The sequence below is a fragment of the Natrix helvetica genome, assembly GCF_964273705.1.
Source record: "Natrix helvetica genome assembly, chromosome: Z".
In the NCBI taxonomy this organism is placed as follows: domain Eukaryota; kingdom Metazoa; phylum Chordata; class Lepidosauria; order Squamata; family Natricidae; genus Natrix; species Natrix helvetica.
The window spans coordinates 118,891,683-118,907,583 of NC_138554.1; the positions used below are offsets into that span (position 1 = coordinate 118,891,683).

The window sequence follows — 15,901 nt, forward strand, 5'->3', positions numbered from 1 at the left end:
TGTGCTACAGGGTGAGTTTTGAATATGAATGAACCAATAAAGTGGCCTTTATGTGTACATCAAATGAATCTATGTTACATATTTAACACATTTAATTGAGATTAATATTTACATACCATGCACATTAATACACATTGTTTAACAAGGTCCATTACCCTTTGCACAGCAGAGATGTTGGTAAAAGCAGGGTTTTAAGGTAATCTTGCTTAAAAGATGTCAGCAGTTATGATCACAAAAATCAAAACAGCAACCACAAAGATGCAATGGAAGCTTTGTCTGCTTTTATATGCACTGCGTATGCAACACACATAAAAACAGGCAGATATTCTCACTATCATGGCCATCATATTTACTTTTTGGATCAGATCCTACAAACCCACTGGCTTAGAGAGAGGTTTAATGGCACTATCTAATAAAATGAAATTCAGTGGTGAGAAAACTAAGGTTCTAGATTTAGGCAAGAAAAACAGAATGCCCAGTATAGTGTACTATACTACTCAGTAGTAACTGGGAGAGGGATCTTGGAGTCCTAGTGGACAACCATTTAAATATGAACCAGCAGTGTGCAGCAGCTGCCAAAAAAGCCAATACAGTTCTAGGCTGCATAAACAGAGGGATAGAATCAAGATCACGTGAAGTGTTAATACCACTTTATAATGCCTTGGTAAGGCCACACTTGGAATACTGCATCCAGTTTTGGTCTCCATGATGTAAAAAAGATGTTGATATTCTAGAAAGAATGCAGAGAAGAGCAACAAAGATGATTAGGGGACGGGAGGCTAAAACATATGAAGAAAAGTTGCTGGAATTGAGTATGTCTAGTTTAATGTAAAAAGGGATAACATAATAACAGTGTTCCAATATCTCAGGGGTTGCCACAAGGAAGAAGGGATCAATCTATTCTCCAAAGCACCTGAAGGCAGGACAAGAAGCAATGGGTGGAAACTAATCAAGGAGAGAAGCAACTTAGAACCAAGGAGAACTTTCCTGACAGTTAGAACAATTAATCAGTGGAACAATAGAAATTTTGAATGCTCTAACATGGAAGTTTTTAAGAAGAGATCGGATAGCCATTTGTCTGAAATGGTATAGGGTTTCCTGCCTAAGCAGGGGGTTGGACTAGAAGACCTCCAAGGTCCCTTCCAACTCTGTTATTCTATACATTTAGTAGGCTGGTTGTCGAAATGTGGCACTTACTGCTTATTTAGAGTGAGGCCACATAGAACCATGCCTTTGCAGTAGATATTTTTACAAACCTGGAGGAGGATCTGCAAAAAGAGAAAATTTCTTTCAGTCTACTGATGTCGGAGTAGCAGCAGTAGCCTACTTTCCATGCTAGTCAATTTGAATTCTTCCCCAATTGCTCCCAAAGCCAAATCTTTCTTCATAGCCAAAGTGGGTGGGTGTTCTGTGTTTTGTTTGTTTTTCTTGAGCATTGGCTCTCTCATAACTCATTAAAAGCTTTGCATAAAAAAGCACTTTACAGTTGGTTGGTAAATAAGTGTTATTTTCAGCCAAAATATTGCAAAATGGAAATGAAAAAAAATACTGTGCAATTTCTGTCAATATGCTGCTTCCAGATTTGGGCTGCAAATCTCCAGATAGCCACATGATGGTGGCAGAAATAAAACAAACTCTTTGCTGCCATCTAGTAAGTATTCAGATATTTTCAGTCCAGAATCTGGCAATTCCAACATCAACTATGAATTTGTAAGATTCTTGTTGATAACTGGTCAACTGTTGCTATATTAACTTAATAGGCCAGATTACTTAGGCTTTTTGCATCAGTGAAAAGCTCAAAACAAGATTACTTTCGCCAGTTGAGGCAAAAAAAATATTCTTTCACTATCTGAATTCACTAAACCAGTGGTGGGCAATCTTTTTTTCCCAACTGAGCCAAATTTCGCCAAAACCACGATTGAAATTTATTTTGAGAGCCACATTTTTAAAACCGAAAATACATAGGATGGTACACTGTTTTTAGTTTCAATCAACTCTGGCATTTGAAGCACGCAAGTCTTAAAGCTGTCAAGTTACAAGATCCTTGCATCCCTAACCCTTTAGGAAAAAAACCCCAAGGGGTCTTCAAACCTGACAGCTTGAAGACTTGTGGACTTCAACTCCCAGAATTCTGAGAATTGAAGTCCACCAAGGGCATCAATCATATTAGCCCAGGGATCTGCAAAATTGGCTCTTAAGACTGGTGGACTTCAACTCCCAGAATTCTGAGAGTTGAAGTCCACCAAGGGCATCAATCATATTAGCCCAGGCAGGGATATGCAAAATTGGCTCTTAAGACTGGTGGACTTCAACTCCCAGAATTCTGAGAATTGAAATCCACCAGTCTTAAAACAGCCAACTTTGCAGACCTCTGTGTTAGCCCAAAGCCTGGCGCTGGGCGGGCCTTGCTCCCCCATTGGTGGAGCCCCAAGAAGCGAAGAGGGAGAAAAAGAGACGGAGGCCAAGGAGCTTCTCCCCCCCCGCAAAAATCTTATCAGGGAGCCGGTGGGTAGTAGCAAATTAGCTGATCACGCGGCGTGATCGGCTAATTTGCTACTGCCCGCCCGGCTCCCCGGTTAGATTTTTGCTGGGAGGAGACGGGGGTGAAACTCCTTAGCCTCCGTTTCTTTTTCTGCCTCCTCGCTTCTCGTCCCCGCCTGACTTCAGGATCCTCCCTAATCATTGTGGGCCGAAAAGAAAAAAGGGAAAGGGGCGCTTGTTTTGAAGTGCCCGAGAGGAGGGAGGGGAGCGGGCGCCAGGCACACAGAAGAGCCACATTAAAGTGTGCAAAGAGCCGCATGTGGCTCGCGAGCCACAGCTTGCCAACCACTGCACTAAACCATTAACATTTGTTTGCTTTTGCCAATGAGATTCCACCATTACAGCTTGGCATTTTGTGTATTTATTGTGGCTTATAGACAAAAGTATGGTTCTGCAAATTCCTGAGCAATTGTTATATGTGCAAGCCACCTCAGTTCTGATAGAATTGGCCCCAAGTTTGGGAAAGATTTATTCTTCCAGCAGTGTTGAAAAAATTTTGTGGATGGAAGATTTCGATGAGAATGAAAGGAGAGAAATGTAGGAACTATCTTGTTACACAAAAAGCTAAAGGGATATAAATGCAAAGGATCATTCTAAGAATCTGCTGTGCTACAGAAATTACTGTTGAAGGTGATTGGAGCAGCATTTTCCTTATTTACATTAAAAAAGGAATCTTCATCAATTATATCCCTGGAACTTTATAATTTTGGACAGTGTTCCTGAACTATGGCAACTGGATGAGGTGTGGACTTCAACTCCCAGAAGTCCACACACCTTAAAATTGCCAAAGTTGAGGAAACATTGATTTAGGGAATTGGACACGTGCAGTAGTACTGCGCTCTGTTGTGCATATACTATGGACATTGGCTTTATTTATCTTCTCACTCAGAGGATAAAGGTAAAGGTAAAGGTTCCCCTTGCACATGTGTGCAAGTCATTCCCAACTTTTGGGGCGGTGCTCATCTCCGTTTCAAAGCTAACGAGCCAGCACTGTCTGAAGACATCTCTGTGGTCATGTGGCTGGCAACTGTTTGACTAAATGCCAAAGGTGCATGGAACTCTGTTACTTTCCACCAAAGGTGGTTCCTATTTTTCTACTTGCATTTTTACATGCTTTCGAACTGCTAGGTTGGCAGAAGCTGGGACAAGTAATGGGAGCTCACTCTGTTATGCGGCACTAGGGATTTGAACCACTGAACTGCTGACCTTTCAACAAGTTCAGTGTCTTAGCCACTGAGCCATCCCATCCCTTTACTCAGAGAATAGAAAGACCGTATAATGCAATCTCTATCCAAGAGATTATGTGTGAAAAAGTGCTACCAGTGATGTTCTTCCAGGAATTATGTAGATAGACCAACTATCTACCCTAACAAGGATGCATTATGCAAAGTCTAATCACCCGACAGTTTGGACAGAACTGACCACATGTCTGCCTTGAGGGAATAAAAAATACACTATTAACTTATAGTGCATTAGATAATTATGAGATTGAGATCCCACTCAATCCCATTAGAAATCAAGAGCAGCGTATTTAATATTCTCCCACCAGATTTTCCTATTCAATCTTGTGGGTAGGTGAAAGTAAGGATCATCTTTTCAAAATCATCTAATGGGCAGTTTCTCTAATTCTAGTTCAACATCTTAACTTCTGTGCCATATTCTGGTTTTCTCAACCAACTCATCTTGTTTTCTTAAAGATAACCAACTAATGAAGTACTGCATGATCTTCAGCTACAGAGTATCCTGTTCCTCCCTCCATTCATGAAGTTGTGGCAAATAGCTAATTATAACAAAATTAGACTATTGTATTGTTACTGTAGAAACCAGCTCTTCATTCTTTCAATTAATACAAACCTGAGAATATCTAAGCACTTTCATGTAACTGGCTTTTATAACAAAACCTGCGTTCAGAGATCCACGCAAATACGAATAATAGCATGAGAAGTGAATGAAAGCAGCAAGGTTTTGACATTTAACACATTTAATGAATGGCAGTCTAGCTGGGTGCTATTCACATTTGGGACCGAGTTATGAAAGCCCGACTGAGGGTGCCAAGGGGCTAAGTTTCTATTTACACTCTTTTCAGAAAGAGCAGAGCCAGAATAAGTAGGTCACAGTGGCGGGAAGGTTTTGTGTGTGGCAGCTGGGGAAAAGGCTTTGCACGTTGAGCAGAGAAAGGCAGCTGAAAAGAAGGGAGGGAGCACTGAGCAGATAAACGAAGGTGTATAACGAGTCCTTTTGAATTTAGGAGGAGGTCTTCATTTGGAAGATGAGATGAGCCAAATGATAAATAGACAGCAGGGCCTTGTGTTATTCTTAATCCGATAGACTAAGTGGGATGTGAATTCCCCATACAGCAAAGCCATGCCTTTTTTTAGCTAATGAGGCCTTCATGTCAAAATCGAGACCCACCTTGGCAGTGTGTTTAATTTTTACATGTGGGGATTGTTTTGATCTAAATATTTGTTATTTGTACTAAAAGAAAAATGGAAGCACTTGCTTTCATAGCAAAAAACAAAAACCAACCATATTCCAACAGGACAAACTCCTAAAGCTCAGACCCCTGACAGAACTGAGCCTCCTCATTCAATATTTACTTTAAAAACACAACAATAGAGATGAGCTTTATGTTAGCACACCCAGTACAATACAATTAAGGTACCATATTTTTCGGACTATAAGACACACCGATGTATAAGATGCACCAAGATTTCAAAGAGGCAAGTAAGAAAAAACGGAGGGTTTTTTGCCTTCCTTCAGCCCCCTGCAGGCTTCAGCAGGGCTGGGGCAAGGCAAAAACACTCTCATGTTTCCTTTGCCCCAGCCCTGTGAAGCCTGCAGAGTGCTGCTGAGGGGTGAGGAAAGGCAAAAAGCCTCTGTTTTTGTGAAAAATGCCCTGTTTTTCGCAAAAATGGGATGCGGGGGCGGACATCAAGAGGCCAAAAATGGCTGTATTTGGTGTATAAGATGCACCAACATTTCCACACTCTTTTAGGGGGGGGAAAGGTGCATCTTATACTCTGAAAAATACGGTATGCAGTCCAGAGGAAGGTTTATCAATCTTAGCAACTTTAAGAAGAATGAACTTCAACTCCCAGAATTCCCCAGCCAACATGCTGGCTAAAGAATTCTGGGAGTTGAAGTCCACATATCAATCAACTGCAAAGGTTGAGAAACATCAGTCCAGAGGAACAGACATTTAAGGTGCAATTTGTGAGCAACAGAGAGCTGCTAATTCACCCTATCTACTGCTGACATTTCTCCTTCTAGAGACATGATATGTTGTTGTTGTTGTTAGTTGCAAAGTCGTGTCCAACCTATCGCGACCCCATGGACAGCCTTCATCCAGGCCTTCCTGTCCTCTACCATTCTCTGGAGTCTATTCAAACTCACACCTACTACTTCAGTGACTCCATCCAGCCACCTCATTCTTTGCTGTCCCCTTCTTCTTTTGCCCTCAATCTTTCCCAGCAATAGGCTCTTCTCCAGTGAGTCCTTCCTTCTCATTAGGTGGCCAAAATATTGGAGTTTCATCTTCAGGATCTGGCCTTCTAAAGAGCAGTCAGGGCTGATCTCCTCTAGGGCTGACCGGTTTGATCGCCTTGCATTCCAAAGGACTCTCAGGAATCTTCTCCAGGACCATAGTTCAAAGGCCTCAATTCTTTGGCGCTCACACATGATTACAGTACAGTGTTTACTATTTTTGTTTTGTACTGAAAATAGTCTAAACTAAAGCTTTTAAGTTTTCACATAATGTAATACACCTATTTTGCAGTTAAACTTCTCAGCCTCCCACCCAAAAGAAAAAAAAAGGCTGAAAAATGTCAGTCTCTCCCTTAGAAACACTGTGATATTTCCAGATGTTCTACTGGGGCCTTGGAAGCAGAAAACCATTAAACATGCAACATTCAGCTTCCAGTCAGAAAAAAAATTACCCATTTTTTGCTTAACTGCCACTCAGCTTAAAAGTTTGGATATAAACAAAAACATTTACTTCAAAAGGGCCAATTTATAAATGTTAGTATGCTGAATGTGCCAAATTATTTTCTGTGTATGTGTTTGTGTTCTCCATAAATATAGGGACATGAGAAGATTTGTGGGAATTGATTGCCGTTCCATATTTTAAGCAAAAAACATAGATATCAAATCAAGTGACACAATTCACTGAATACTAGCAAGATGCTAACAAGTTTTCAACAATGTTGGTATAGAGTTATTTATATTCATAATTTCCATAATTTACACTAAAGGCACATGAGATCCTCAAGGATGTTCTACAATGCAGGAAAGGGCAAAGAGACAGCAAGGCTGTGAGAAATAATGGAGCTTATTTGGGGCTGTTCTGGATGCCCCTTGTCAGGCTTCTCCAAGTCTGCATGTGTCTGTGTGTAAACAGTCAAGATGGCTGCAACTGAGGATCAAAATTCCATCCCTTTTTAGTGTGCACATAACAAAACAGGAGCTTTTATTGTTCAGTCGTGGCTGCCAAAGTGATTCCATCCCCACCCACTCCGCTGTTTACTCATGCCCTCCTCAACTCTGCAGTTCCACTGATATCTGTTCTATCTGTCTGTCTGTCTGTCTATCATCTATCTATCTATCTATCTATCTATCTATCTATCTATCTATCTATCTATCTATCTATCTATCTATCTATCATCTATCTATCATCTATCTATCTATCTATCTATCTATCTATCATCTATCTATCATCTATCTATCTATCTATCTATCTATCTATCTATCTATCTATCTATCTATCTATCTATCTATCTATGCCATTCTTCCTGTTTACACTTAACTGTGTGATTGGAGGCAGTGGCTTAAAATGTCTGCCATAGTTTGAAAATGGGTAATACATGAATCAGGAGAGCTGAACCACTGAAATGGTTAAGGTATTGGACTAAGAGCAGGGAGACCTAGATTCTCTTCCACCTTCAGCCATGGAAGCGCTCTGAATAATTTTGGGCCAGTCACTTTCTCTATCTCATTCCAACCTCCCTCTCTTTGTAGTTGTTCTAAGCAAATATAGGAGGAAAGAATGCTGCCTGAGTTACCTTGATTTCCTGACCAAAAGGCAGGATATACATTAATAAATACATCAAAAAAATTATTCCTAAGCAGGGAATCAGATTCATTAACTTAAATAGTCCCCTCAAACTATCACTCTATGCTCTGGAGGGTGCCACATTTGGGAAGACTGTCATAAAGCTAGGATAAAAAGAAAGAAAGACCCATGATTTGGATTTATATTTTCAAAAGTTGTGAATTATCCCACTGTTATTTTTTTTTAAACATTGTGTGATTTTTCATCTCAGCCTCCTAGCAAAGAATGCAGGTTGAGCTATACTTAGGAAGTGCAATATTGCAATAGTGACTCATTAAGGTCTGAGCCTAAATTAATTTTGAGCACCAGGATATAAGTGGAAAACAGGTGCTGTGCAAAGTAATAGCAACACTACTATATGCTCCTTAATCTGGAAAGCAACATCCTGATTTAAATTTGAAAAGCAAAATAGGCACACACCCTTCAGCGGAGTTTAGAGCACTGACATTTTCTATTATAGCTGATTCTTGGTTTAATCAGAAATTTATTGTGTAGCAGTATACACACAAAAGATGTGAAAAATCTGTGGCTCTGATGCCAACGTCATTATGAGTAATACAAGACAGCAAGAAACACGAGCTCTCTTAGGAAACTTGGCAGCTTAAATTAGGGCTCAGGAGTGCAACATCCATCTTAAAAATGCCAACTGCCCTTTGGAAACAAAAATGTTAGAAAGGCTAGCCAAATTTGCAGATTTTGTTGTGGTTGGAGTTTGGAGTGGATTAATGAAATTCTTTTACCCTCACTTCTGGAGTGCATTTGAGTGCTAATATCAGCTTCCTACTTATTTCTCCAGAACCCATGCTATTAAAAGGAAAAAGAAGAGGATGAAACACACAGCATCTGAATATATTGTCTAAGACAGAGGTGGACAGTCTCTGTTTCTTATGACCATAAATGACTCTGAGCCATGCCATCAGATTGTTTTGAACTGCCTATGGAGATTTTTGGACCTCCATTCCATGATTGTCCCAAAGGTGTTATTTTGAAAGGCAATTGTTTTTCCTTGAAGACATTTTGCTTCTCATCCAAGAAGCTTCCTCCACTGAACTGAAGAAACTTCTTGGGTGAGAAGCAAACATGTTCAAGAAAAAGTGATGTTCAGTTGCCTTTGGGACATTGTTTTGAATTGTATTTTTGCCATTGCAATAATCAAATATGAAGCATATAGAACAGAATAGAATTCTTTATTGGCCAAGTGTGATTGGACACGCAAAGAATTTGTCTTTGGTGCATATGCTCCCAGTGTACATAAAAGAAAAGATACACTCATCACGAATCATAAGGTACAACACTTAATGATAGTCGTAGGGTACAAATAAGCAATCAAATCATACCAGGAAACAATCAATATAATTCGCAAGGATATAAGCAACAAAGTTACAGTCATACAGTTTTAAGTGGGAGGAGATGGATGGTAGAAAGGATGAGAAGATTAATTGTAATAAGCTTAAAACAATTTCAAGGGAAAAAATTACCATCCAATGACATAATCAAAAGAAAACCTTGCTCTTTTCTGTTCAAGCACACAAGGACAAGCACACAAGGACACAGATTGAAAGCTCCACCTTCTTTAAGTTGTAGCTCCACGTAATGAGAATTTGTCAACATTTGCTTTAGGAGTTCACTCCTTTTATGTTGAGATTTGGATTCTTCCCTCCCTGATCCAGAAATGTTTGGAGCTTTGAGTGTTTAGATCAGAGCCTTTCACACACACTTCAGCGATGGCAAATGACAGCAATCAAATTAATAAACAACACGGTAACATGAAATAAACAAAATGCACTCAACCACAGAGGCAACCTTTGCTATCCTGGCATGATTTGCATAAAATAATATCACATCCAATTCCACTCCCAATTGTGGTTGCATGTTAAGAACTGCCTGTATATGCCTATACCTGTGTAACACCATGCCCACTTATGTGTGATTTATATTTGATTTTAATTCTTTTGATAATTTATTGTGAGTTTTCAAAGCCTGCAGAGGTCTCCTTAACTTAGTTGCAGCTTTGCTGTGCTAATGCTAGGAGAAAGGCTCAAAGGGGAAAGAGAGAAAACAAAATAGATGCCTGCAATTTTGTTCAAGCAAAACAAAACTGGATATATTCTTTCATATCCAGCTTCATGGATCACAATCATATGTTCATCCTTTGCACACAATCCAACCCAAATTTCTTAAGGTAGTTTCTGGAATGCTCTAATGCAGGGGTGTCCAAACTTGGCAACTTTAAGACTTGTGGACTTCAACTCCCAGAATCCCCCGGCATAGCATAGGTGGCTGGGGAATTCTGGGAGTTGAAGTCCACAAGTCTTAAAGTTGCCAAGTTTGGACACCCCTGCTCTAATGTGTTCTTAATGTTACATTCTGAATAGAATTGGGAAAATCTAATAAGAAACTTAAGCCTGGTTTTATGCAATCAGATTTTGGCTCATCTAATGGACATTTCATGTTGGCTGACAACTTTAACAACTGATGTGTGAGAATGTTAGACATGGAATTTAGACTTTGTGGAAATGCTCTCATTTCCTTTAAAACATTTAAAGCCAAAGAGAAAGTAAAAATAATTTAAAATCTAGAAAAGTGCAGAACTTTGTTTTCATGCTATACAATGACTAAGAACCATCATTAAAAATTGTTTTCTCTAATCTTGTTTTCAAGCATCAGAGCCTTTATTTCAGCCTTCTTTGATGTTTTGTCTTTTGCTGAAATTGAGTGGGCCCATGCAAACATCTCGTAGGCCAGAGGATGGGGAATTCTGGGAGTTGAAGTCCACTAGTCTTAAAGTTGCCAAGGCTGAACACTCCTAATTTAGGCTATACCTCTGTTTCTCCAATTCAAGTGGAGAGAGTCAGAACAGTAGATCATGTGTTAAAATATTTGTTTGCTTTTTATTATTCCTGTTTTAATGTATTTCTATAGCAGATTAGATAAATCTTAGGGTTTTTTCTCTTCCTTTCAAATTCCAATACTGAAAAACCTAGAAATGCCAAATTTTATGTATAGAGCAGATTGTTAACTCTACATAATTAATTTTAGGGGCAATGTGGACTGTTTATAACATAAACTTTAATTTTTGTATCATGTTACATTTGTTTTCATTGTATTCCCTTATGTTAGATATAGCTCATAATAAAAAGCTGAAATAGGGGGATAAAGTGGTGGGATTCAGCTGGTTCGGGCCAGGTTTGGTGAACCGGTTGTTAAATTGCTGGCTGGCCCCACCCCTTCCTGCCCCGCCCCTTCCAGGAATCCCCACATGCCCTGTTTTTGTTCCCAGGAGGCTGCAGGGAGGCCTACTAGGCCAAACGGGGCATGGGGGGGGGGTTGCCCCCGGCCCATTTTTGCTCCCGGGGGTGGTGGTGCAGGAGGCCAAGTGCTGCCTGTCACACCCCCTGGCCACACCCAGGATGGCCACACCCACCCACTCAGTCATTAGGGCAGAGAACTGTTTGTTAAATTATTTGAATCCCATCACTGGGGATAAATCATATATTCTGAGAACTACTAAGGAAGAATCATTTTGACTCTCTTTCTATCAGGCAATCTATCTTGTTCTTGTTCTTCTGGAGTGCATCCCTTCTTCCTGGGAATCCAGACTATATTCCATCACACAATGGGAAGAAATCAAGTAGACCCACACTTTCATTCTGGCATACTTCAGAAATTTCTATCCTAAGAAATGCACAACCAAAGATTATTCTACTGGTTGTATTTGAAATTTGCCCTTTAATTTCTTATCTAATGCATTTGTCCATAGTATTATTTCCCCACACCTTTGTTTCTTTTTCAGTGTTTTCTTCTTCTCTCATTTTCTTTCTTCCCTTCACTCCCCTTTATTTCCTTGCACTGCCCATCACATACTGCCCATTGTACTATGATAAGACTCTAGGAGGGAAAGGCTTTCATTGACAGCTTCATTGAAGGTCTCCTTTTCTTCAGAAAATAAAACCTTTCAAGTGTAATCACAGTATAAAAGAGAGCTAAAACTTCTCTCCCTGACTACAACCTTCTTTCCCCCAAATATCTCTCCGTAGCAATTAAACAAGAATGATTGATTGTTGCTGTCTCTACTGTATCTGATTTTTTTTGCAGTTTAATATATGTTTTACATGCTTGCGAATTCCAGCTAAAACAAAGAAAATAAGTAAAAGCAAAGGTAAATAATATATAAATATTCAAACAATGTTCTATAAGTATAAGCAGGATGTATAGAGATTTTTAAGTCCTATAAATCTCTTCTGCTACTGAGTTCTTCTCAAATTGCAAAAAGGTTTATTGCCAGGATGGGAGGTGGAATTTTGACATTTTCTGGCAGTGTTAACATTTTATATGTTGCATCTTATTTCTAAAATGTAGATGTTAAGAATTTGCAACCAATATGATGTTTATATATGTACCGTAATTGTTTTATTATTAAATGTTGCTTTGACTCTTTCTACCCCTATATTTAGGTGTGGAAGAAGAGAAGAAAAATGACTGTCAGGAACTATACAAAAACTCATAATAAACATGAGTTGGGCATGTGGTGTGTGTGTGTGTGTTTATGGATTGATTCACCACTGTGAATGGATTAACTTTCCATTACTAATAGGCTTGTTGCAGAGGTGGTATTCAGCAGATTTTGACCAGTTCTGGAGAACCAGTAGCGGAAATTTTGAGTAGTTCAGAGAACTGGTAAATACCACCTCTGACTGGCCCCAACCCTATCTATTTTCTTCCTCCCGAATCCCAGCTGATTGGGAAGGAATGGGGATTTTACAGTAACCTTCCCCTGGAGTGGGGAGGAAATGGAGCTTTTGCTGTAACCTTCCCTTGGAGTGGGGAAGGAATGGAGATTTTACAGTATCCTTCCCCTGCCATGCTCACCAAGCTATGCCCAACAAACCATGTCACAGAACCAGTAGTAAATTTTTTTGAATCCCACTACTGGTTTGTAGCATGGAAACTTTCTTGAGGCTTTTTACCTATATGTCAATTTTGTTTTTCTCTATTAAAAGATGCAATGCTTGAGTCAATGAAACTATTGCACTGTTTCTATTAAAATTAAAGTGACCAACTTTTTTACAATGAAAAGGAGGACAAATAAATTGGAAAAAGATATCATAAATAAAAGAAATATTTTATTCATTGCAACAATAATACACTAAAATATGATATATGCATAATAAAAACATTTGCAACATTTTATATTGTAATTATGCTTACATGCCTGTTAATTATTATTTAAATGAGTACTTTTCCATTGAATTAATATTTTTGTCAATGTATCATCTTCTAACAATATATTGGAAATATCTGAATGAGAAATATCCTTCATATTGAATTTTACGGCAGGTGCTGCAGCTAGAATATCAAGATTCAATCTCGATTTCTCACTTGTCGAAAAATTATTGGCAATTGAAAAAAACGCTTTCAACTGCTGCATTAGTTCCAGGGCAGCACAACGTAAATTGAACAAGTATAAATAAATGTTCACATGGAATATGTTCATTTTTGAAATGGCTGAAAATATCGACCCATCTTTTATCAATTTCAGCATGTTGATTTTCCCATTGTATTAATTTTTCAGAATTTAAATATACATTCAGTCTTCTAATTTCTTCAAAGAGACAATTGTTGTCTATTTTAATGTCTAGCATTTCTTTAGATAAAAATTCAACACAAGATTCAATATCTGTTCAATATAGTTGCGATGAAGTAAAAAAAACACCATTAAAAACTGTTTAATAAAACGTGAATTGTACTTACCTTTGTATAATTGAATATTCACTGAAAAAGAAATAATTACCGTGAGTCATTCAATTGCCGACGTGCCGTGAGTCTACTGCGTGCGTATGTGCCGTGTTGTGTTTCGGTAAGAAGTAAACAAAGCCACTTGCAGGCGGAGCTCTCTCTCAAGGTCTCCCGTGCGGAGTGCATGCGTCTCATAATCGCGTCTTATACCGCACTATACCGAATCTTGACGAATTGTCATGTCAAATACAAATACGTCACATAACGCGCAACAGATTAGTCTTCAAATATCGAAAAGGAGGACATGTAGGAGGACACTTTTCGAGGGAGGACCGAACTTACAAAAGAAGGACTGTCCTCCCTAAAGGAGGACAGTTGGTCACCTTAATTAAAATGGCAAGTTTCAATGAACTTGCAATTAAACAATCAGTGAACTTCAACTGAAGTTTAGTAAAAATAAACACCTAAACGTAAGCTACATCAATAGTCTGGCTGTAAAGATTATGCTACGCCTCCCTCCAACTAATCTTTTGGGCTACTTTATAATCTCATTCAGAGATCAGTTTTGGAGCACAATAATTATAATACACAAACAAATAAGAAATGTGATGTTTCCCAAGATGTGTCTTCAGTTTTGGTTAGTGCCAGGAATTCTTACCAAGAAGGCACAGAAGCGTTTCTGTTGTGATAGCAAGGATGTATAATGTTTTGATAAAGTGATCAGAACTGAATTTGACATGGCTAGGAATCTCTCCAGTTACTTAAAGCAGGAAAGGCCCTCTGAAAATGCTTTGGATACCAGATGTTTGTTTATTGGACATGTTCAAAAGAGACTTGCCTTATATGGCTCCTGGTCTATGGAATTTTCCCTAAGCTATATATTGGCTCCTATTCAGTGGTGGGATTCAAATTTTTTTACTACCGGTTCTGTGGGCATTGCATTCTGTGGGCATACCTAGCAGGGTAAGGATACTGCAAAATCCCCATTCCCTCCCCACCCACTAACCTGTTTTCCAGCTCCATCCTCCTGTTCAGGGCAACAAAAGAAGATAAGCTGGGAGGCAGCAGTGGCGCAGCCAGCCTATTTGCGGGTTCTCTGAACTACTCAAAATTTTCGCTTCCGGTTCTCCAGAACCTGTCAGAACTGGCTGAATACCACCTCTGCTCCTAATGTAGTAAAAGCCCATCTCTTTCATCTTAATTACTTTAATGACTGATTTTTATTTAATTGAATTAATTTTGTAAAAAATACTTCCTTTTTCTTTAATTATTATAAGCTTTCTTGACTGTTAAAATAAATAGAAAGGCAGGGTATAAACACAGTAAAGAATATAATATCATACCACAGCATAATGTATCCAACTATCTTCATTTAGAATATTGGATTTTCTTTAGAATGTTAACAAGCATGGGTTTTTTTATCATTGACTAAGAGCTTTTTACAGGAACAAAGGTTTTTTTTAAATGCATGGCCTTTCTTTTCTTCTGTTATTCTTCTTTATAGGAAAAGCTCATATAGGATAATCACTTGGCATTATTTTGGCCTTCCTTCAAAAGAAGTGTACCTAGAAAAACAGTAGACAGAACGATCAATGATATTTTGCAATGCAAGTTATTCAACATGTGAGAAAATGAATTGTTTAGTGAACAAATCTTCAACCATGTGACTGACCCTATATACTATTAGCTCCCTAAATAGACCAGATCAGGAAATCAATTCTACAGGAAGGTTGTTTCCTTTATTGAGATTGGATAGTACAATCTTACAAGTTTGATTGTGCTGCAAGTTTGATTGCCTGAAAGGAAAATAATCTTCTTTACTTTCTACTAAATAATGTCTAATCTCTATACAATCTCTCTTATTCAATAAGGATTACATAGGATTACTGATGGTGAATCTATTGCCATTATACATCAATACATACACATATAGAAATGCTAATTCCAGATGACATTTTGCCTGGTTTCAAGGGAAGTGTGAAAAAGTGGTTGGGTCTGCCCCAGAGGCGGGTTGCTACTGGTTCACACTGGTTCAGGTGAACCGGTAGTGGAAACTGGATTTGGGTTGCTGAACCAGTTGGGATGGCAGGCTAACCATGCCCACAAACCGGTTCCCCAGTTGCCCATGCCATTACCGGCATGTTTTTAATTCTTTTTTTAATGTTCTGCACATGCGCAGAAGAATTTACAGGCGCATGCATGCACAGTGCAGCGAACCAGCAGTAACACCTGCAACAACCCACCCCTGGTATTCCCCCAGTGTCAATCATCTTATGCAGTGGTGGGATTCAAATAATTTAACAACCGATTCTTTGCCCTAATCACCAGCTGGGTAGGTGGGGCTCAGTGGTCATGTGATTGGGTGGGTGTGGGCAACTCAATGTCACTCATGTTGATGGGTGCTTCGCCTTAGCTGTTACAGTGTAATAAGGGTTAACCGGAGAGGCAGTTTTTGTAAACAGGGCAAGAAAGATTAGGCTAGAAACAAAACCAGAATGTTTCCTTCCTGCCTTCCTT

The 15,901-nt window shown here is 39.0% G+C and overlaps 1 protein-coding gene across 1 annotated transcript in view; it reads left to right on the forward strand.

Annotated features, from left to right (window-relative positions):
* GPR158 (G protein-coupled receptor 158) overlaps positions 1-15,901 on the forward strand; it is a gene marked incomplete at its 5' end in the record, with an annotated part of 148,882 nt that overhangs the window by 25,782 nt on the left and 107,199 nt on the right. The gene's annotated exons all lie outside the window — the stretch shown is intronic.